At 43.9% G+C, this 23,413-nt stretch overlaps 1 pseudogene; it reads right to left on the bottom strand.

Moving 5' to 3' along the window:
- Window positions 1–23,413, bottom strand: part of LOC129050305 (putative HERC2-like protein 3) — a 50,081-nt pseudogene that overhangs the window by 20,833 nt on the left and 5,835 nt on the right.

Below are 23,413 nucleotides of genomic sequence, written 5' to 3'. Positions count from 1 at the left end.
TGGAAGCTCTTCCATTTTTGTGTAGAATACCAACTACAATTAACACCAAGAAAAGCAAAAAACAATTTAATTATCTACTATATGCAAATCTGACAATAACAGCCACAAAAACATACCCATAAAAGAACACAAATACATTTTAATATTTCAGCAGGGCAGCATATGAACCACACAGGAAAAAACGCTTTTATTTTTCCATCTAAGTGGGAATGTTTTAGGACACAAAACATCTATGATTAATTTTTAAAAAAACATGATTAATTTAAAAAACACACACACAGTCAGACTGCCGTTTTCCAAATGAAGGCAAACATCCCTCCTGATAAAAACTTAAATGCTGTTCCATGCTGTTTTAGACATCTTTCAAAGGTGCTGCTGCACTAACATAATGTAAGGAAGCCACAAGCGCCAACGCAGGACGTGAAACCCAAACTCAGGTGGATAAACAAGCCCCACCCCCAAAGCCAGCTTCTGGGTGCTGGGTGAGGCTCTGGGGTGCACAGGGTGCAGGGTAATGCAGCGTGCCTCCAAGGACTTCCTGTAGAAAGTGGGGCTCCAGGGGTTACCCCTCAGTGCCTGTGAATAAGAAGAACACCACAGAAAGCTGCCTTTCTCAGCCTCAGCACTGACAGGGAGACAGAGGCTTGTCCCTGAGAATTCATAACTACAACAGGAGTTGGCAAATTATGGCCCATGGGCCAAATCAGGCCCATCATTTGTTTCTGTAAATGAAGTTTTATGGGAACACAGCCACACCCACTCATTTATAATATGTCCAGGGCTGCTTTTGTAGTTGCAACAGAGACCATATGGCCCAAAGCTGAAAATACTATTGTGCCCTTTACAGAAAGTGCTTACCAACCCCACCCTAGAAAAAGGACAAAATAAAGATATTTTGAAACAAACAATCAGAATTAACCAAGGAAAGAATTTCACTAAAGTAAATTGAGAAAGATATGCTAAAGAAGAAGGAAATGATTTTATAAGATCTGAGAAGTAACAAATGATGGTAAGAAATGATAGTAAGCAAAGATATGCAACATTTGGCTAACTCCAAAAAAAAACCACGGTCCATATAAAAGCACCAAAACAACAACAATAATGTCTACGGCAGAGGGGAACAGGTTAGAACCCAAACACTGGGTAACAAGGGGTCACTGATTGGGAGGAGGGGAGAAATACTAATTAACTTTAGGTTTTTAAGTACCTATGTTAAAATAACCAGAGAAACAATGAAAAGAAACAGAATTCTCCTGAGAATTGTCAAAGAGGGGCTATATTTCAAACTTTTTTTTTTTTGGAGACGGAGTCTCACTCTGTCATCCAGGCTGGAGTGCAGTGGCATGATCTCGGCTCACTGCAAGCTCCACCTCCCGGGTTCACACCATTCTCCTGCCTCAGCCTCCTGAGCAGCTGGGACTACAGACGCCCGCCACCACGCCTGGCTAGTTTTTTGTATTTTTAGTGGAGATTGGGTTTCACCGTGTTAGCCAGGCTGGTCTCAATCTCCTGACCTCTTGATCCGCCTGCCTCTGCCTCCCAAAGTGCTGGGATCACAGGCGTGAGTCAAGGCACCTGACCCTCAAACCTTTTTATGAGGCTAGACCACTTCGACACCTGTGCTAGCAGTCCGCCTCTGACACGGTTCACAATGACCCCTGCTTCCAAATATGCATGCTCCTGTACACAGGCACACCCCATTTGACTGTGCCTTGCTTTACTGTACCTCGCAGATACTGTTTTTTATAAACCAAAGGTCTGTGTCAACCCTACACTGATCAAGTCTATCAGCGCCATTTTTCCACCAGCATGTGCTGACTTACTGTCTCCATGTCACGTTTTGATAATTCTTGCAATATTTTAAACTTTTTCATTATTATTTTATCTGTTATGATGATCTGTGATCAGTAATGTTTGATGTTACTGTTGTACTTGTTTTGAGGCATCAAAAACCACACCCATAGAAGACGGTGAACTTAAATGATAAATGTTGTGTATATTCTGATTGCTCCGCCAACCAGCGCTCTCCCATCACTCTCCCTCTCCTCAGACCTCCCTATTGTGTCCCTGAGACACAACTTATTGAAATTAGGCCACTTAATAACCCTACAGTAGCCTCTAAGAGCTCAAGTGAAAGGAAGAGTTGTGTATTTCTCACTTAAGTCGAAAGCTAGAAATGATTAAGATTAGTGAGGAGGGCATGTTGAAAGCCAAGACAGGCTGAAAGCTAGGCCTCTTGCACCAGTTACCCAAGAAAAAGTTCTTGAAGCACAATTAAGTGCAACTCTAGTAAACACACAAATGATAAGAATGCAAAACAGTCTTACTGCTGATAATAGAGAATGTTTGACCGGCATAGACAGAAGATCAAAACTGACACAACATTCCCTTAAGCCAAAGCCTAATCCAGAGCAAGGCTCTAACTCTTCAATTCCACGAAGGCTAAGAGAGGTGAGACAGCTGCAGAAGGAGTCTGAAGGTAGCAGAGATTGGTTCCTGAGGTTGGTTCCTGAGATTGGTTCCTTAAAAGGAAAGATGCCATCTTCATAACATAAAAGTGCGAGGGAAAGTAGCAAGTGCTGATGTAGAAGCTGCAGCAAGTTACGCAGAAGATCTAGCCAAGATCAGTGATGAAGGTGGCTACACTAAAACAACAGGCTTTCAATGTAGATGGAACAACCGTCTATCGGAAGAAGACACCAGCTAGGACTTTCATAGCTAGAGAGAAGTCAATGTTTGCCTTCAAAGCTTCAAATCTTTTGTTAGGGGCTAATGAAGCTGGTGACTCTATTAGTTGAACTCGTTGAAGTCAATGCTCATTGACCATTCTGAAAATCTTAGGGCCCTTAAGAATTATGTTAACTCCACTCTGACTGTGCTCCAGAAATAGAACAAACCTGGATGGAAGTCAGCACATTTGTTTACAGCATGCTTCACTGAATATTTTAAGCCCACTATTGAGGCCTACTGCTCAGAAAAAAAGATTTCTTTCAAAATATTACTGCTCATTGACAATGTACCTGGTCACCCAAGAGCTCTGATGACCATGTACAGAGATTAAAGTTGTTTTCCCGCCTGCTAACACATCATCTTTTCTGCAGCTGCATGGATCAAAGAGTAATTTCAACTTTCAAATCTTGTTATTTAAGAAATACATTTCAGTCTCTACTAAAAAATACAAAAAATTAGCCAGATGTGGTGGCGGACACCTGTAGTCCCAGCTACTTGGGAGGCTGAGGCAGAAGAATGGCATGAACTTGGGAGGCAGAGCTTGTAGTGAGCAGAGATCACGCCACTGTACTCCAGCCTGGGTGACACAGTGAGACTCCGTCTCAAAAAAAGAGAAAAAAAACAAAGACATACATTTCATAAGGCTATCGCTGCCATAGACAGTGATTCTTCTAATGGATGTGGACAAACTAAATTGAAAACCTTCTGGAAAGCCATCACCATTATAAATGCCATTAAGTACATTTGTGATTCATGGGAGGAGGTGAAAATATCAACATTAACAGGGATTTGGAAGAAGTGGATTCCAACCCTCATGGATGACCTTGAGGGGTTCAAGACGAGTGGAAGAAGTGACCTCAGATGTGGTGGAAACAGCAAGAGAACTAGAATTAGAAGTGGAGCCTGAAGATGTGACTTAATAGACTATAGTATACACATACTTTTATATCCACTGGGAAACCAAGAAATTTGTGTTACTTGCTTTGTGAAGACACTTGCTTTATTGTGTTGGTTTAGAACCAAGCCTGCATACCTCCAAGTATGCCTACAGCTCCCGCTCCCTGAGTGTGGGCTGGACTTAATGACCTGCTTCTGATGAGCAGAATAGGGCAAGAACAATGGAGTGTGGTCACTTCTGTGATTCAGTTACACAGGACCGTGGCTCTGTCTCGCTCCACTCTCTCTTGCTGGTGCTCCCTCCTGCGCCTCCCTTGCTCTCGAAATAAATGGGGGGAAAAAGCAGCTAATGAAAAGTGAAAATGGGCCAGGTGCAGTGGCTCACACCTACAATCCCAGCATGCTGGGAGGCCGAGGCGGGCGGATCAATTGAGGTAAGGAGTTTCAGACCAGCTTGGCCGACATGGTGAAACTCCAACTCTACTAAAAATACAAAAATTGGCCCGGTGTGGTGGCAACCACCTGTAATTCCAGCAGCTCGAGAGGATGAGGCAGGAGAATTGCTTGAACCCGGGAGGCAGAGGCTGCAGTGAGCCAAGATCATGCCACTGTACTCCAGCCTGGGCAACAGAGCAAGACCCTGTCTCAGAAAATAAAATAAAATATTCATAGTCTTAATAATGGAAAATAAAAACATTTACTGAATGCCAAAAAATCTCCCTAAAAACCCCAATCAGTTGTGATCTACATAAAGAACAATTATGCTCTGCTTTCTAACCACAATTTTAAAGAACAAAAATATTCATCAAATGTGGGCCAGGTGCGGAGGCTCACGCCTGTAATCCCAACACTTTGGGAGGCCGTGGCAGGCAGATCATGAGGTCAGGAGTTCAAGACCAGCCTGGCCAATATGTTGAAACTCCGTCTCTGCTAAAAATACAAAAATTAGCTGGGCGTGGTGGAGGGCACCTGTAATCCTAGCTACTCAGGAGGCTAAGACAGAGAACTGCTTGAACCCGGGAGGCGGAGGTTGCAGTAAGCCAAGATCAGGCCACTGCACTCCAGCCTGAGCGACAGAGCAAGACTCCCTCTCGAGAGGAAAAACAAACAAACCGAAAATTCATCAAATGTAATAAATAAAACATATAATTTGGATTTTTCCATGTACTTAGCTTTTCTTAGAGCATCTTTTAGAATTATTGCTTCACAAAAAACACTTTGGGAAATGTTTTAATTTATTAACAAATACTGGAGGGCTAGGAAGAAGAGGTTAAAACTTTTTAAAATATACACAATGAATTACGGATACGTGAAAAAAATACAAAATTAGCCAGGCGTGGTGGCACACACCGTAATCCCAGCTACTCAGGAGGCTCAGGCAGGAGAATCGCTTGAACCCGGGAGGCAAAGTTTGCAGAGGGCCGACAAGATCCTGCCATTGCACTCCAGCCTGGGTGACAAGAGCAAGACTCCATCTCAAAAAAAAAGAAAAAGTATATATAGTAAGTTTGCACTTGGGCTACATGAAAATAATGTAAATGGCTCCTTCTCCCAGTGCATCCTTGATTCATAGGTTAAGATAACAGTAGCTGCTACATTAAGTCACGTCACTCAAAACAACTAAGCATTTTCTACATGAAGAAAGGCTGTTTTTCTAAAGGTGTTTAAACATGTTGAAGTTTTTTTAAAACTTGAGTTGTTCAATAAAAAGTACACTTCATAAATTCACATTTTAAAATAATTAGAACTACCTCATAGATGCACGGTACCTTCTAGGTTGCTAAAGACAGGCCCTGCTCAGCACAGAAGCGCAAGCTCACACAGCTTCCTGGAAGGCAAACTTGAAGTACCAGAATCAAGTTCTTTCAAGTGCTAATGCTGGTGCTCCGTTCTAGTGAAAAGCCAATTTCCCTTATCATACAGTAACTGAGCACAAGTTCACCTACTGGTTTCAGCTGATTCATTGGGCAAACGCGACACGTTCGCATGTCAGAGAACTGCATGGTGATTTTGCCCTTCAGGGTGATGCGAGTCACGGTGCCTTCTCCAAACTCATCGTGCACAACTTGGCCACCCAGGCGCAGGCGACCATCGATGCCTCCAATCACGGCCAGGACCGCCATGAGGCCCCCCACTTCAGGGTTCTCGGAGTCGGGGAAGTAGTCCTCTAACTGGGCCTAGTGCAGACCAAACAGCGAGCTCGACCAGGGACACTCACGGAGCTGCCCAATCCCTACAGGTTTACCGTTCAACTAAATTAATTCTGAGACCACAAACCCACCCCTTCTGAAGGCCTTCCCGCAAAGCTGTGGGTGATGGAGCGGAGCTGGGAGTTGATGTACTTGCTGATGAACCCATTCCACTGAGTCAGGGAGTGCAGCGTGTGCAGCAGTGCCACCACCTCCTCCACCAGTGTGCTGCTGTGGGTGGCAGTCAGCGAGGCCTGAGGGCGCACCCTGCGCCGCCTCGGCGTGGACTCTGAGGAGGAAACAAGGGGAGAAGCTGCTGCACCGCTCTTCACCAGGGCATAGGGAAGGGAGACGGCCACCCACTTCTGAGTGACGGCACTACGCCGCTCTTCACCAGGGCACAGGGAAGGGAGACGGCCACCCACCTCTGAGTGACGGCACTATGCCGTTCTTCATCAGGGCACAGGGAAGGGAGACGGCCACCCACCTCTGAGTGACGGCACTATGCCGCTCTTCATCAGGGCACAGCGAAGGGAGTCAGCCACCCACCTCTGAGTGACGGCACTACACCGTTCTTCATCAGGGCACAGGGAAGAGAAATGGCCACCCACCTCTCAGAGACGGCATGTCAGAGGAGCAGGTAGTGAGCAAGCTCCCCAAGAAGTCAAACAGCTTCTCCATGAGGCATTTCATGTCCCTCGCCCTTTCGGTCTTGTCCCATGACGGAAGGACTTCTTGCAACAAATGCACAGCTAAGATCTGATAAAAGAAAGTTTAAAACGACAAGCATTAAAAAAAAATCTGATTAGGAAACTACAGATTGTTATTTTCTCTTTTTCTTTTGTTTTTGAGACAGAGTCTCACGCTATCACCCGGGCTGGAGTGCAGTGGCATGGTCTCGGCTCACTACAACCTCCACCTCCCAGGTTCAAGCAATTCTCCTTGCTTCAGCTTCCTGAGTAGCTGGAATTACAGGCACCCACCACCAAACCCGGCTCATTTTTTTTGGATTTTTAGTAGAGACAGGATTTCACTGTGTTGGCCAGGCTGGTCTCAAACTCCTGACCTCATGATCTACCTGCCTCGGCCTCCCAAAGTGCTGGGATTACAGGCATGAGCCACTGCACCCAGCCTCTCATTTTCTGTTCTCATAATGCTAGTAATCATGTGAAAATTTTGAGATTCATTACTTTACAGCCAAGTAATTACACTCAAGTTGATTAGTGATTAGGATTGTCAGGGATTTTAGAAAAAAGCAACACTACAGATGCATGTGTTTAATTAAAAAAGAATTATTTTTAGTTTAATTCTTAAGACAATTACACTACAGATTCTGTGAAGCAGATGAGTGAGTAGTTACAGGATTTACCACTTAAGAGAAAAGCAGGTAAACTAAAGGTTAGCAACTTACCAATTATCAAGGACCTCTGCCCCTTGCCTCCAGAAAATCTACCCTGTCACTTCTAGACCCTTTCTGCACTCGTTACTGAATAAAGGCCCCTGAATCTGAGGGCAGGGAACTTCAGTACATGGAGGCCTCTCTCAGGGAACTGGTTTTGCCTGGCAGCACATTACCTGTCTCTGCAGCGAGGCAGCAGTGAAGGGTGTGTGCCCTTCCACAACCTTCATGAGCAGCGTGATCCGCGCTGCAGGGAGCTGAGGGCGCCGCACACCTGCGGCGTGAGAGCGATGCTCCACACAAACCCCAGCGTGCACCAGCTCTGGTGTTGCTCCCTGTACACCAGCCTGTTTGGAGAAGCTGCAGGAGGGAAAATAGACATGCTTGGTAACAAGTCCCTAAAGACAAATCTCTCAAGATAAATCCTTATTTTTTTATCAACTTATTTTATTTTCTACAATAAGCTCCTTTAACATACATTGCAGTTTGTAAATTAATTCAAACTAATTCAAAGTGAGAAGTGGAAGAAAGCTTTTAAGTTAGTTCAAGAAACATTTCCGAATTTTTCTTTTTTTTTTTTTTAGAGATGGGCTCTCACTATGTTGCCCAGGCTGTTCTAAATCTCCTGGGATCAAGTGTTTCTCCTGCCTTGCCCTGCCGAATAGCTGGGACTACAGGCATTTTTAAAACCTCCTAAGGATGTGTAGTAAAAGTAGTTAGGGAATTTTAGCTATGCATTGTTTCTAGGCAATAGGAAAATGATCTATAATTCAAATAGCAGTACTTTGCAACAATGCATCTATTATATTTTTAATTTCATGTTTTAAATATCTCCACAATCTTACTTATATTTAATCTGCATCACTTACTTTTTTTGTATTTTCAGTAGAGAGTTTCCAATCCAAGTTTAATACATCTGCATTAACAAAATGAGTTTTTCACTAGGTTTACACCATTGGATTCTGGCACCAGTGGGCCCACCTCTGCTCTGCCTGGCTCCAGGACTCCACTACTCCCTGAATGGAGGCTGAGGCTTGGAGGCTGGGCCCCCCGAGGGACCCCGCCCACAGCCCCACAGGACCTGCTCTCCCTCCCACCTCCCCCACCCTGCCCTCAGCTATCCAAGCTTATGAGGACACCTGCCTTCCTTCAGCACACTCACATGAGCTCACACACACACACTCTCACACCCTCATATGCATCCTCACACTCACACCCATACTAAGTTATTCAGACACACTCATGGGCACTCACACACCCATCCTCACACTCTCAGGTGCACTCACACCACTGTCGCAATCACACACACACAATCCCAGTCACACGTATGCACACACAACCTACGATGCAAGCTGACACACACTCCTATGCACTCTCACATACACTTACCCCTCCCAATGCATACAAAAACTCACATATGTACTCACGCTCCAAAACACTAGTCACAACTGATTACTCACCTACTCACACCTTTACCCACACACTTTCTCACTTTACACTCACACCTATACTGTTATAACCTCCCACTCACTGACATGAGCAAAATGCTCACATTCACTCACACGCATTCACAATAACGTCACTCGTGCTCACACTGACACAAGGCACTCATACACATTTACACAAATGCTTGCAGTCAATCGCACACTTACACACTTGTGCTGCCACCCACTCATACTTCCTCACACTCACCAAGCCTGACTCACACTTCATCTCATTCGCACACCCAGTAATTCCCTCACACTCATGCCCCCCTCGTGCTCACCCTCACACACACACACTGGCTCAATGCACTGATGCTTTCACTCCCACTTCACCTGAATGTAGTCACCTGCCCACTCACACGCTCTCATGGACATACACACCACTCACATAAATGCACGCATACACACACCCACACAACCACATGCTACAAACACACCATCACACTTGCAACACAAACGCTCAGCCACTTGCCCATCGACTGCTAACACACTCACTCTCATCAATATGTGCGGACTCTCCAGCACACCACTAATACACGCATGCTCTCACACACACTGGAGCACGCCCACATATCCACCCACACTCACATGTGCTCACTCTCAGTCACAGGCACACTCACCCCACTCCCTCAGCTCACATTTCTCATACTTACTCTCCACACACACAAACACTTTATGGATTAAACTGTGCCTGTCCCCCGACCTCACATACATTCGGAACCTCAGAATATGATCTTATTTAATGAGGTCTCTGTAGACGTCATTAAGGTAAGAATTTAGGTGACATCAAAAGAAACTCAATGAAAGAGTCCTTTCAGAGACAGAAAAGGACATGCAGAACACAGGGGCAGAGGCCATGTGAAGACGCAGGCAGAGACTGGCACAATGCATCCCCACACCGAGGAAGCCTGGAGCTCCCAGAAGCTGGACGAAGTAAAGAAGGACCTTCCCCTAGAGCCTGTGGAGGGAGCATGGCCCTGCCCGCACCTGAATTTGGGACTTCTGGTCTCCAGAACTCTGAGAGAACAAATTTGTTGTTTGAAGCCAGTGTTAGGCGTTGAATTCAGAATTGCAAAATTCGTATGTTGAAGCCTTAACCCCTACCATACCTTGGCAGGTGACCTTGTTTGGAAATAAGGTCACTGCAGATGTAATCAGTTTGATGAGGCTGAATGACGTCCTTATGAAAAGGGGAGATTTGGAGGCGACTCACACACAGGGAGAATGCCATGTGAAGATGACGGCAGAGATCGGGGTGTCACCTCTACAAGCCAAGGAACAGTAAAGAGACCAGCAAACACCAGAAGCTGGGGCAGAGCCCTGAAGCAGCTTCTCCCTCACAGCCCCAGAAGGAACCACCCTTGATCTCAGCCTTCCAGCCACCAGAACCATGAGAATTTCTACTGTGTAAGCCCCCAAGTTTGTAGTACTTTATAACAGCAGTGACAGGAAATGAATCCACACACATCCACACCCACCCACCCACACGCACACCCAGACACGACAAGCTTGCGGCCCCCAGCGCAGACTCCCTGGGCCCTCGATCTCTCATTCCATACATGTCTGTCGTTCCGCTTTCCACTAACATTTGCAGCAGTCCACATAAAGTCTTGGCAGCTTCGCTCTGCATGATCTCAGCATGAACTCCAGCAGACAGACAAAGAGACTGCAGTAAGTTAACAGTGCTGGTAAACATCATTGCAGTGGGGTGAATGTTCCTTTCAGTTTGTTCGGCTTCTAAAAAAAAAATCAAAATAACAAATGATATTGGGAGCCCCAGCCTCTTGGATGGTCTTACCAAGCCCAGCCATGTGAAGCTTCACATGTCTTTTAGGAACAGCTAAGAAATGTCACGAAACCTCCTCCCACAACCTGGATCTCCACAGATAGGATCTAGCTTTCTTGGTGCACCCCTAAATTCTCACCTCTGCTTCCCTAGAAGTGATAAAGTGCTGACTAACTCCACATTACATGAAGAGTTCAGAGTCAGGGACCGCAGAGAAAAGGTAAAGGCAGGTAGAAGGTGGGGTGTGCTCCGGCGGGGGCTCTCACTGGAGGAGGAGGTGATGGACCGAGACTGCAGGGCAATTCCACCAGGCCTCGGCTCACTCGCTCAGATGCAGGCTCAGCACCAACCACATGAGACTCACTGGTGGTGCAGCTGCCCCCACCTGGCCACCACATTCTCAAAGAGGGGTGGGTGCACACATGAGAGGAAAATGCAGAAAGTCAGTTCAAGCCAGATTGTTGGATCCCACAGCCACTCCACACACCTGCATCGGAGGTGCTTGGGAGCTTACTTAAATTGCAGGCTCCGAGGACAGAGCGCCAGCTGCAGGTGCGTCCTGACATCCCATTCTAAGGCCCAGATGGCAGTGGTGGCAGCCAGCACCTGCACAGTTTGTGGGCTGCCTTGGACTAAATGCCTTCCTGAGTCACCCACCAGAGTCGTCCTCTGTGTCCGAGTCCTCTGCTGAGGGCTGTGCAGCGACTGGCAGCTCTGCCACCTTGAGGTCATATTTTCCTTCTTTCCCCATCCTGTAGGAGTTGGTGCTGTCCGTGTCCCACTGGACTCTTATCCACCCGTCCTCTCCCAGCTCACCAATCACTCGGCCTAGGCCTGGAGGAGGCCCATCCTGAGAAAGCCAAAGGAGAGATCAGTTAGGAGGGTGCGTGCCCCGCCCTGGTCCTTCCATGGCTCCCAGCAGACCTGCCACACAGATTTCGCCATATGCCACCCTGTCTGTCAGGGGCTGTCCCCAGAAACAGATTTCACCTCTCCTACAAAATGTGTGCTTGCATCATTTTAAATTAAATGGCATAAAATAACGTGATCATGCTGCTTTACCAAGGAAGTCAGGGAAATCTCATCTCAATGAGGATCCTCTAAGTCAATGCAGAGACAGGGCTTTGCAGCAAGTCCTGACCCCTCAGTCCCTCACAGGCCTTGCAAGAGCAGAAACCTGAAACAAGCACCAGCACCTCCACATTCCCTTTGCTTCAGTTTCCCCCGGGCTCCAGGGGGAAGCTCTGTTTCTCACTTCTGCAGGAGAAAGCTGTTTCTAGAATGGATGCTGCTGTCTCCAGACACTGCTATTTCTAAGATGACTGTGACAAAGCCGGGGCTTACCAGCATGGCTGAGAAAAGCTAGACAGACCACGGGAAGGTGAACACTGCCCTAACTTAGCTAGGGCTGTGGTAAGTGACTTCCACCTGGGGGCACCTGGCAGAGATTTAGAAGAGGCCTGCGATGAGGGAAAATGGAGACATGGCCACAGGCCCATGAAGTATATCCCTAACTACTGGGTTCAGGGCACTTCGCAGCACATGCCATCAGCTCACAGGGGCAGCACCTGGGCTTCCTGCCGCAGAGCCTTCACTACACCAACTTTCAGGATGAGATTTACTCTCTTGCTCACTCTCACTCTTGTTCCAGTGACCCATCAAACTGAGCCTCATGCCAGTGAGTTTCCTGAAAAGAGCTGCCTCTCTTTCCAGACTTGATTCTGCTCAGATGCCCTACTTATGATTCCCTACTTGTGTTCACTCCCTTCAGCTGCTTGGGAACCAACACCTGTGTCATCGATCAACCGACACATCCTGGATTATTCCAATTTCCACCCACCAATATCATACACACCTGTGCAGAAGATAACTAATGTGTGGCTAATGTGTTCCCATCAAATCTCTGAGTACCTGACCACCCCATTTCCAGTCCACACCTCTCATGACCCTCGTTCCAATCTTCATCATGGCAGCCAGTTCTGGCCCTGAAACAGGGAGCTGCACAGGAGCCGTTTCCTTCCTTGTTTCTTCCAAAACTGTGGCAGAAGCACCTTGAGCAGAAGCATTCATATCTTCCTCAACATTGTCACAACTGGGGCCTGACAGAGCGTCAAAAACAATAGCTGAGCCAACAAGTAGCTGCAATGTCCCCTTAATACACACAAAACATTTAAAAAGTACTAATGAAGATCATAATTTTGAAGAATCCATACTATATGCTTTATCAATTAATATAATACTATCAATATTTTACTGATGTAGGATAAAAAGAAGACAAACTGAAGAACGAAATACATAAATAGGCTAAGAAGATATAAAAGATATTAAAATGCTCAGTAAAGCTACTTTCTCTACTTCTAGGAGTTACTCCCCTGAAAAAGCAAAATAACTGAGTTAGAAAGATACTCATCACATTTTTTACTAATAGAAAAACAAAGATAACTACCTAAATATCTAACAGTGGGAAACTAACAAACTTTAATCATGGTTCTGTGCAGAAGACAGCTAACAGCTGGCCCGAGATACAACCTCAGACAGGATTGCTGCAGGCTAGCCCTCGGCTGGAGTCTGGATCTCAGGAGGACTCCCCCACTCCCTAGGTGGGAGGTGTGGTTTGCTGTGCCTGAACTGTCTGTACAAACAATGTGTTCTGTGCTGAAACCTGTTTTCCTTGTTCTGGAACTTGGTACGTGCCAGGCAGGGGGTACCTGTGTGATCAGCCCCGATGGAAACCCTGGGCCTGGAGTCTCTACCCAGCTTCCCGGCAGACAGCACTTGACACGGCTCAGTGCCAGGGCAGTTAAGCTCGTCCTGTGTGGATCCTGTGGAAGCTTGTACCTGCTTTCCTCTGGACTTTACCCATGTCCTTTTTCATGATTTTGCTCTGTGTCCCTTCACTGTAATAAACTATAGCCCTGGGTACAACTACATGCTGAGTCTTGTGAGTCCTCCTGGCCAACCATCAAACCTGGAGACCCCTGACAGTTGGTGCCCTGGGTGGCTACAGAGTCACCCATAGCATGAAACAGAAGCTGAGCTGCTGTCACCTGAGAGAAGTAAAACTTACCAATGGATTTGAAAATAGGAGGCTAACCCTAGGAGAGTAGGCTAGATTTTTAACCCCCCTTTTCCCACTTGCTAAACTGAGAGGGGGTGGGAGTGCGGTTCTGCTAACTCCCTTGATTTTAGTTTCTCCTCCAGGTGGGAGGGGAGAAGATCCAAACAGTCCCAAAGGGGGGCTTGGGTGGACCAAAAATGTAAAAAGTTTGTGTTTCTCTCTCTTCCAAGAGAGCAAAAAAGGATATTCAGTTCCCAGGGCTGGAGCAAAACTTTAGATAAACTAGTGGAGGAAATAGCCTTTCCTTTAGCCTAGCCGCTACTTTAGGGCCCCCAGGAAGGGGCCCCAAGGAAGGGACAGGAGTTGCATTCCAGGTGGATCTCCCAGTATCCCCTGGGCAGCTATACTGTTAACTCTGTAAAGACTGAATTTATTGCTAAGGGCTTGAATACATTTGCAGCCAAAACTGGGGGGAATTTTTTATTTTACATAGCTTTATGTTTTGTGGCTGTTACATGTGGATGTATACATTACGCTGGTATAAAATATTATATGCTTATAATTTCTTAAATGATAAGAAGGATACCCTGATCAGGGCAAGCTGCAAATATAGACAGATATTCATGAGACACAACCTCCTTGCTTTTTGCAGCTAGTGGGCCAGATGAAATTTAAACACATGAATACTATCAACAGAACAAGTCCCCATACTTAATGATTTGTGCTGTGATTTTCATTATTGGAACCTCCGGGGAAAAAGAAGACAACATAAAAAGGCCATTTCTCGATGGAGATATGCTTTTGTAATTTTTAAATGCAACTTTTCGTTGTTAATGAGGCCTCAAGAAATGAGATGTAACTCTTACTAGATGATTCTTTTCAGCTGTAATACACATATTAAAATATATATTTAACACAACATATAAATATATAAATTAAAAAATAATTATATATATATATATACACACACAGAGAGAGAGAGACAGACAGACAGACAGATAGATAGAAAGATTCCCCCCACCCCCAAGACAGGATTTCACTCTGTCGCCCAGGCTGGAGTGCAGTGGCTTGATCTCCGCTCACTGCAACCTCTGCCTCCCTGGCTCAAGCAATCCTCCCACCTCAGCCTCCCAGGTAGCTGGGACCACAGGCACACACCACTATGCCCAGCTAATTTTCATATTTTTTGTAGAGACAGGGTTTCGCTATGTTGCCCAAGTTGGTCTCAAACTCCTGAGCTCAAGCAATCCACCCACCTCAGCCTCCCAAAGTGCTAGGATTACAGCCTGGCCTGATACATATTTTTGAATGGATTAATGTGAACTCTAAGACTGATGTGATTAAAAGAGCTTGGGAAAACCTTGCTTTTTCACTGTGACTTTGACAACTGGCCCTGCAGCATCTCGGTTTTAGCCAAAGAACACCACCATAAACCAATCAGATCTAACAGACATATACAGAACATCTCACCAAAAAGAGCAGAATACACAGTCTTCTCAAATATACCACAGAACACTCTCTTAGACTGAACAGACCATATGTTAGGCCACAAAGTCTCAAATTTAAACAGACTAAAATCATACAAATTACCTCTCCAACCAAAAGGAAATGATGAGAAATTAATAACAAAAGGAAAAGTGGAAAATTCACAAGTATATGAAAATTAAACAACATACGGTAAACAATCAGTGGGTCAAAGAAGAAATCACAAGGGAAATTAGAAAATACTATGAGATGAATGAAAACACAACATACCAAAACTTCTGTGCTGCGCCAAAAGCAGGGCTAAAAGGGGCAATTATACTATAAAAGTCTGAATTTACAAAAGATGATCTCAAATCAATAATTCTACATCTGGAAGAACAATAAGAACACAATAAAAACCAAAGTTAGGCCAGGTGTGGTGCCTCACACCTGTAATCCCAGCATTTTTGGGAGGCTGAGGCAGGTGGAAAACTTGAGCCCAGGAGGTTGAGGCTGCAGTGAGCCATGACTGCGCCACTGTACTTCAGCCTCAGGGACAAAGTAAGACCCTGTCTCAAAACAAAGACAAAAACAAAAACAAAAAAATACAAAGCAGAAAGAAGGAAATGATAGAGATTAGAACAGCCAAAAATTAAATAGAGAATAGAAAAATAATCTACAAAACCAAAAGTTTGGTTTCTGGCAAGAACAAAAAATCTGAAAAGCTTTTGGTAAATTAAGAAAAAAAGAGGCCAGGCAAGGTGGCTCACGCCTGTAATCCCAGAACTTTAGGAAGCTGAGGTGGGCGGATAACGAGGTCAAGAGATCGAGACCATCCTAGTCAACATGGTGAAACCCCGTCTCCACTAAAAATACAAAAAAATTAGCCGGGCATGGTGGCAGGCACCTGTAATCCCAGCTACTTGGGAGGCTGAGGCAGGAGAATCACTTGAACCCGGGAGGCGGAGGTTGCAGTGAGCTGAGACTGTGCCACTGCACTCCAGCCTGGCAACTGAGCGAGACTCCATCTCAAAAAAAAAAAAAGAAAAAAAGAGAAAAGATGCAAATAACATCAGAAATGTAAGTGGAGACACTACTACCAACATAAAAATAAAAAAGAGTATAAAAGAACACTGTGAACAACTGTATGCCAACAAATAAAATAGCCTAGATAAAATGGTCACATTCCTAGAAACATACATTACCCAAACTGACTCAAGAAGAAATAGAAAATCTGAATAGACCTGTAACAAGTAAAGAGACTGAATCGGTAATTAAAAATCTTTCAGGCCAGGCACGGTGGCTCAAGCCTGTAATCCCAGCACTTTGGGAGGCCGAGGCAGGTGGATCACAAGGTCAGGAGATCAAGACCATCCTGGCTAACACGGTGAAACCCCGTCTCTACTAAAAATACAAAAAATTAGCTGGGTGTTGTGGCGGGTGCCTGTAGTCCCAGCTACTCGGGAGGCTGAGGCAGGAGAATGGCGTGAACCTGGGAGGCGGAGCTTGCAGTGAGCTGAGATCGCACCACTGCAGTCCAGCCTGAGCAACAGTGTGAGACTCTGTCTCAAAAAAAAAAAAACAAAAAAACAAAAAAACAACAAACCTTTCAACAAAGAAAAGCTTAGCTGGTCAACTCTACCAAACATTTAAAGCAGAATTGACACCAATCCTCAAACTCTTCTAAAAATAGAATATATGGGAACACTACCTAGTTCATTCCATGAGGCCATTATTACCCTAACTGTAAAACAATAAAATATTGCTGAAAGAAATTAAAGAGGACAGAAATAAATGGAAAGACATTCCACATTCAGAGAATGGATGTTAACATTGTTAAGATGGCACTATTCTCCAAAACAATCTACAGATTCAATCCCTAGCAAAAATCCCAATGGTCTTCTTTGCAGATATGGAAAAGCCAGCCTTGAAGTCCATATGAAAATGCAAGGGACCCAAAGTAGCCAAAATAATCTTGAGAAAGAAAACACACTTCTCAATTTTAAAACAGTACAAAACTACAATGTTTAAAACAGTGTGGTACCTGCATAATTATCAACATATAGAATGTGATAATGTAATTGAGAGTCCAGAAATAAACCTAAATATCTACAGCCAACTGATTTTTGCCAAGGGTACCGAGAACTTCAGGGAAAGAACAGTCCTCAACAAGTGGTATTGAAACAATCAGATCATCCAAAGAAAAAGGCTGGACTCTTATCTTACACTGTGTAAAAGAAATTACCTAAAAATGGACCAAAGATCTAAATATAAGAGCTAAAACTATAAAACTTACAGAAAAAAACATGAGATGAGGATAATCTTCATCAACCTTGTATTTGGAAATGGCTTTTTCCATCTATCAAAAGCATAGACGACAAAAGAGAAACAGATAAATTGAACTTCATCAAAATAAAAAACTTCTCTATCAAAGGAAATACAATCCAGAGAACAGGAGAAAATACCCTCAAATTATATATCTGATAAAGGTCTACAGATCTGTGAAGGTCTAGTATACACGAAATTTTTAAAGAGTCTGAGGACTGGTGTTAATTCTTCTTTAAATATTTGGCACACTTATATAGTGCATTTATTGGTACAACAAGAAGATGATGACAAATAACCCTATTTAAAAAGGAGAAAGGGGCTGGGTGCAGTGGCTCACACCTGTTATCCCAGCACTTTGGGAGGCCAAGGCAGGCAGATCACCTGAGGTCAGGAGTTCCAGACCAGCCCGGCCAACATGGCGAAACCCCATCTCTACCAAAAACACAAAAATTAGCCCGGTGTGGTGGTGTGTGACTGTAATCCCAGCTACTTGGGAGGCTGAGGCAGGAGAAGCGCTTGAACCCAGGAGGCAGAGGTTGCAGTGAGCCGAAACCCCATCTCTACCAAAAATACAAAAATTAGCCCGGTGTGGCGGTGTGTGACTGTAATCCCAGCTACTTGGGAGGCTGAGGCACGAGAAGCGCTTGAACCCAGGAGGCAGAGGTTGCAGTGAGCCGAGATCGTGCCACTGCCCTCCAGCCTGGGCAACAGAGTGAGACTCCGTCTCAAAAAAATAAAATAAAAAATAGAGAAAGGGACTTGAATAGACACTTCTCCAAAGAAGATATACAAATGGCCAACAAGCACAAACATGTAAAGAAGCTCAATGTCATTCGTCATTAGTGAAATGCAAATCAAAATCACAATGAGATACCACTTCACACCCACTAGGATGGCCTTAATCCAAAAAAAAAAAAAAAAAAAAAAAAAAAAGAAAACCACAAAAAATAGTGTTGGCAGTGAAGTAGAGAAACTGGAATCCTGCAATCCTGCCCACTGGTGGTGGGAATGTAAAAATGATACGGCACTGTGGAAAAGTTTGGTAGTTTCTTAGTAAGTTACACACAGTTGTACCATATGACCCTGTAATTCCAGTCCTAGGTGTATAATCAAAAGAACTAGAAACAAGTGTTCAAACAAGTATTTGTATATAAATGTTCCTAGCAGCACTATTCACAAAAGTCAAAAGGCAAAACCAACCCAAATGTCCATCAACAGATAAATGAATAAACAAAATGTTATTACATATTCATACAATGAAATCTTTTTCAGCCATAAAAATAAAGTACTGATATATACCAAATGAAATAACCCAGACACAAAGGCCACAAACGGTATGATTCCATTTATATGAAATATCCAGGATATGCAAATCCATAGACAGAGAAAGCAGATTTGTGACTATCAGGGGCTGGAGAGCAGGGTGAGTCAGGACTGATGGCTAAATGGGGTGCATTTATAGTGATGAAAAAGTTCTACAACTAGACAGTGGTGATGACTCTAGAAAATTGTGAATATATTTAATACCGCTGAATTGCGATGTTAAAATGCTACACTTTCTGCTATTTGTGTCTTACCATAATTTACAAAAAGCTTAAAAAAAAAAAAAAAGAAATCAAAGCAAAATCTTGACGTTTTCCCAAAGGCTCTCAAGCCGGTGCAGACCTACCAATCAGGCGCAGTGCCGTCTGAGCGAGGGCCAGCGTGCTGGAATTGAGCAGGAGGTCGACGTTGTTTGTGCCGTGCTGCAGGGTGAGCATGCTGAGCATCACCAGGAGGAAGCGGGCTTGCGGGATGGTCCCCAGGCTCGGTCCTGACACGTTCTCATTGGTGATGGTTTGCAGGGGAACCGGCTGGATACCTAATAAGCATTGACACCCACTGACATTTCTTGTGCGTGGATACAAGAATAAACATAATGCAGAAAGCACGGGTGATTACTCTAAACTTCTGACTATTTTTCAGTGGTTTCCACAGAGTGGGCAGCTCTGTCATGCTGCACGATGGGTCTACCCCCTGTATTCTGTGCACAGGTCGTTCCATCTGTCTACAGGACTTAGCATGGTGCTCTCTGAATACCCTGGTGCCCTATTCCATTCCTTCCATTTCAAATATAAAAGTTATGCCTCACTTTTCCTCCACAAAACCAATCCAATCAACTCTCTGTAGATGCTCAAACTATACAGGAAATAAATATTAATATAGGACACAGACACTTTAGGATATGTGGTGATACACATAAAAATGTAAAAATGTAAAAATGTTATACTAGAGTACTTCAACATTGTGTCTCCTGCTAAATTTTAAAGTTTTGTTTAAAATCTGAGAAAGCTGACAGCAGCATAGATTATACAAGTACAAAGTACAAACACAGTCTTCTCAAAAGCAAAAATTGGCATTTGCAAGTTTCCACAACATATAATTAAAGGCAAACTATAAAATAACATTGATGCAACTGTTGACTCACCAAACTCTTTAAATTTGGCACTGGCATCCATCAAAACATTTCGAATGTTCTGAACAGCCCAAGCATACAGCTTGCCAAAGGTGACTTCCAGCAGCATCCGATTAAAAGGTGGGATCAAATCAACATCCTTTAAACAATCAGTAAGAGGTTCCCTTTCAAATAAAGATAAAGAATTTGACTCGGGACACTGCCAGACTTCTAACTGTTACAGAACAACATTTTGTTGCCGCAGCTTCCTTAATTAAGAAAAATATGCTAACGTTTTACCCTATATCGATTCCCTCAGGAATAAGTCTTTGCCATCCACAAAACATCGCATACTGCACAGATGGAAGTAAGAAATTCTTGCTCACCAGTTTTAAAATTGTATCTATCCCTTCCAGGCAAATCCCTGCTCTCTCCAACTGCAAAATATCAATGCATACAGTTAAGTGTTATGTATATTACCCAATGCAGACATGCGTTTCTCATCAAATGTTACCTGTTTTAGTAGACACTTTCTCATTTTTTCCACATCCACCGGTTCCGCCTTAAGGGCAAATTCAGCAATTGTACTGAGGAGTGGAGACTGCGGATAAAGACCCTGCACATTCTGCTTCAACCACTTGTATTTGTGAACACCTGTAACAGTACTCAACAGCAGCTGCCATTTGTCCTAACAAAGGAAAACCATTTTCATCATTTGTCTACCCTATTTAATATTAAACTGTGCTCTAAAAGTTATTCAAGTAAAATATAAATAATGCTCATAGGTTTAAATTGGTTAAAATGTTAAATTTAGTCATTAATACATGGTTTTAAAACTATGCTATAAATATAAGTGAATTTATAATCTCTATACTAATATATGTTGGAACAGGCTAGCTTGGCATACAAAGTTAAGTTATGGTTCAATTTAATGGCCACAGGGCCCAGCACTGTTTCTGGAACAAAGAATATATTTAAGGAATGAATGGTGAATAATTAATGATACAATCTAGTACCAAAAATAAAAGGAAACCCTTCTCCAGCTACAGCTCTGACCAAGACATCATAAGTCAAGTTCATGAAGCATCACTGGGGCCATATTTCTAACAATCGCCCGTCCCTCCCTCTGGATGCTCAGGTACAGAGGTACGAGACTGTGGATTCCTTTGCTATGTGCTATGATTCTATTCAGCCAACCTCAGAATCACAGAAAATACTGCACCTTGGGTGATTTAATTGCAATGGGTCTCTTGTCCACATTTATTGGACTGTGAGGCAAAATGCAAGCTTCTTCTAAATCACTCCATTTCCAATTTTTTCTTCATCATCTATAGATTCTGGCTTCTTAGGAACTGTGTTTTAAAACATCATTCACTATAAAAATCATATACTTAAATATTAATTTTAAATTAAGAAATACTTAGATTTACATGAAGGACAAATATTTCATTCAAATAAACATCTGAACAACATTATAAATTGCAATGCTCAACAACAAGAGTGAAATGATCACCCTGGCAGAACAAAAAGACAAAGTGAGAGTGCGACGAGGGGAGAAGCCCCGAAGCAGGGGAAGCCCGGCAGCCAGCAAGCTCTTCCTCAAGTGCCAGAGAGTGAACATTTGAGTCTTTCAGGCCATGCAGTCTGTTGCAAATACTCAACTCTGCTGCTGCAGCACAAAAAGTAACCACAGATAAAGCAATAGGTGTGGCTGTGCTCCCGTAAAACTCTATTTATGGTGCTACAATTTTAGCTTCATGTAGTTTTCATGTGTCAAAAATAATATACTTCTTTTAATTGTTAAAAAAACAATTTCAAACTGGAAAAAAAAAAAAAGGTCTTAGTCCATGGGCAACACAAAGCAAGCAAGAGGTGGAATTTGGCCCACAGTTCCTGGCTTGTCCACCCTGGTCCAGTTCAGTGGTTCTGTTAGTGTGTAACTGAATCAATTGAATTCACTGTGATATGTGGAATTTCCTCCCTATATTTTATCTTTTAAAATTTTTGGTCTAAATCTCCTCAGCATATAATATAAAAAATAAGCAACATGATAATACACCTGGGCAGTAAAGAGCTAACATAGCAGGCCGGGGTTGCTCAGACCCTGCAAATTCCCAAGGAAGGTCTGTCCCTTCAGGATTGGTCCTCCTTCTAGGAGCTGAGCTCTGAGCCCTTGGAACACCCTGCCTGATAAGTTTTTTGGTATACCTGACACCCAGGACCTTGTGGCAGTGGTCTGGCCAGGTAGTTTATGCTAATGATGTGACTTGCGAGGGACCACTTGTTTTTGCACTGGGGCACTGGAGTCTGAGTAATTGAGGTCAGTCACATGGGCACTGCCTGCATATGTGACTGGCCCCCAACAAAAACTCTAGACTCGAGGCTCAGGTGCGCTGGCCCGGTTAACATTTCTTCACACATGATGTGACACACTTGCTGGGAGAGCTAAGCACATCCACGTGACGCCACTGGGGAGAGACACCAAAGCTTGGGCCTAGTTTCCTCTGGACTTCCCTCCATTCACCCTTCCCTTTGCTAATTTTAATCTGTACCATTCTTGCGGTAAAAAAAAAAAAAAAAACACAGCTGTGAGTTTAACAGCTCTTCTGGGTCCTTTAAGTGAATCATCAAGCCTGAGAGAAGGCTCAGGGATCCCTGACACAGCAACAGGAATATTAATCACTTAATCTTTTCAAGTTACTTAATTTCCAAAAAAAAGAAAACCAGCTTGAAACAGCACACAATAAATCTATAAACCCACAAGAAACTCTAAGAGTGACAGTGTGGGCTCAGCACCCACGGATATGAGATGGCAAATGGTGGATTCTCTCTCCCTCATGCTGAGGCAGCCTGTCTCCTGGGCCCGGGCTGAGTTCCTGCGTGCCTGGGTTAAAGGAATCACAGAAGTGTGACTGCTGTTACTTCCTGATCCAGAGCACCCATCGGATCCAGACAGGCTGTTATGGTGTAGGGTTTGTTCAGGAACAATCAAATTAGGATGGCTTCTATCACACTTTACTCTTTCATAAGCTTATTGTTCAAAACACCCATCAGAAACTCAGTAATTAATACTGTTCAATAAGCAGGTTTGTGAGTAAATCAGTATAAGTCTTAAGAATATGATCAGAGGCCAGGCGCGGTGGCTCACGCCTGTAATCCCAGCACTTTGGGAGGCCGAGGCGGGCAGATCACGAGGTCAGGAGATCAAGACCATCTTGGCCAACATGGTGAAACCCCGTCTCTACTAAAATACAAAAATTAGCCAGGCATGGTGGCACGTGCCTGTAATCCCAGCTACTTGGAAGGCTGAGGCAGGGGAATCGTTGGAACCCATGAGGCAGAGGTTGCAGTGAGCTGAGATCGCGCCACTGCACTTCAGCCTGGCGATAGAGCAAGACTCCGTCTCAAAGAAAAAAAAAAGGATATAATCAGAAATTTCTGTAGTTTATTTATAATCACAAGTGACTAAATTCTAAGCATTTTTATTCAAATTTGGATTTAATGCAAAAAGATTTTTCTGTACCCTTACACAGCTACTTCCAGGAAAATGTCAGTAACTCTTTTAGCTTCCCTTTATAATTCTCCATGTATCAGAATACTCAATATTTCCAAACAAAAAACATTTCTTTAGAAAAATGGCAATA

Source organism: Pongo abelii, chromosome 16, assembly GCF_028885655.2.
Source record: "Pongo abelii isolate AG06213 chromosome 16, NHGRI_mPonAbe1-v2.0_pri, whole genome shotgun sequence".
Taxonomy (NCBI): Eukaryota; Metazoa; Chordata; class Mammalia; order Primates; family Hominidae; genus Pongo; species Pongo abelii.
This window is presented reverse-complemented; position numbering and strand designations above follow the sequence as displayed.